The sequence below is a fragment of the Mustela erminea genome, chromosome 15 (genome assembly GCF_009829155.1).
Source record: "Mustela erminea isolate mMusErm1 chromosome 15, mMusErm1.Pri, whole genome shotgun sequence".
NCBI lineage: Eukaryota > Metazoa > Chordata > Mammalia > Carnivora > Mustelidae > Mustela > Mustela erminea.
In genome coordinates this window covers 61,259,487-61,260,866 of record NC_045628.1, presented here as the reverse complement: position 1 = coordinate 61,260,866, position 1,380 = coordinate 61,259,487, and the positions used below count along the sequence as shown (strand labels likewise).

The 1,380-nt window shown below is 38.7% G+C and overlaps 1 pseudogene; it reads left to right on the top strand.

Annotated features, from left to right (window-relative positions):
* The first annotated feature begins 991 nt into the window (after positions 1 to 991).
* Positions 992 to 1,090, top strand: LOC116574638 (annotated as a pseudogene).
* The last annotated feature ends 290 nt before the right edge of the window (positions 1,091 to 1,380 follow it).

The following is a 1,380-nucleotide window of genomic DNA, read 5'->3' as shown; positions in this document are numbered from 1 at the left end:
AATGCTCAGAGCTTTTGTAATGCTAAAATGCATAGGGTAGTGACACACTTGTGCATATCCAAGAAGAATGCATATTTACAGTATCTCCCCAACTTCTAACTATAGATCCCTCTTCTTCCAGAGCACATTGCAGGACTCATATTGAAAACAAAACAAAAAACCTGAGAAACACTAGCCTAAGGAATAAAGTTCAAACTTCTTACCAAAGCATTTAAGGCTATTGCCATCTGTCTCTAATCTAGTCTTACAACCTCATTTCTTATTATTCCTTTGTTACTATACATCACACACCAACCTTGTTAGGCTAGTAGTTCCCTAAGCAGATGGTACACTTTAACATGCTTGAGTTTTTACTTATACATTGCTCTGTTTACAATGCCACTCAACATTCTCTTTTCTCTCGCTCCCCTCTTCTCCATCTGAACTCCTGTATATATTGCAAAACCCACTCCACAGGGATGCATCTACCATCTCTAAATCACTGTCTCTAAATCACTCTAAATCTATGTTCTCTTTGTATTTTGTAGCAGCAATCACTTTGTATTACACATTTCTCTGCTGCCTTCAAAAGTTTATAAGTTCCTGGGACTTCCTCTTTGTATCTCCCAGCATCTGGTGAATTGTCTGCCATATGAATGATTATTTCAGATCAAGTTTTCAAACATCTCACAAAATTTCCTTACTTCCTTCCAAACCAGAAAAATGCAGGTGTGAATCTAGTATGTACCTTTCTCTTAAATTTAGAATCCATGTTTAAAACGGGGTTCTTAACAGTAGATAAGCATCCATGATTACTCAAGAAGGGATTCTTAAGTTGCTCATTAAATCTTAGATTTTTCTTTTGCCCAATTATAAAATCACAAGTCACAATCACTTTAAAAATTGTATAAAAATTATATAAAAAATTGGGAGTTGTACTTTATGCCTTCACTTTATGCTACAGCACCTAGCACAAAAAAAAAAAAAATGTTACAAACATTTGAAATATACTGTGCTCACTTCAGCAGCACATAAACTGAAGTTGGAACAATACAGAGAAGATTCACATGGCTCCTACATGAGGATGACATGTAAAAAGTTGTCCTCTCTGGGAATGATGATAAGCCCCTGAAAATGCCAGTATCTTCCCCCAGTCCAAAGAGCTGACCTACATGTTCCCTGGTATTCCCTGGGCTCATCAGGATTTCCCTATGGATCTTCTTTCTTTCATATTTTCATCTGCCTCCCAGTGCCCAGGCATCTCCACCAGAGCAGAGACACTGCCAGACTGGTGGTCTGCGCACACGTCCTTCTTTACTTGCCCCCTCGCCCCCCTGCCATCTCTGCCTCTCACCAAGACTCAAAAGGAATGTGTTCATTTTGCCAACAAGTCTCAAACAC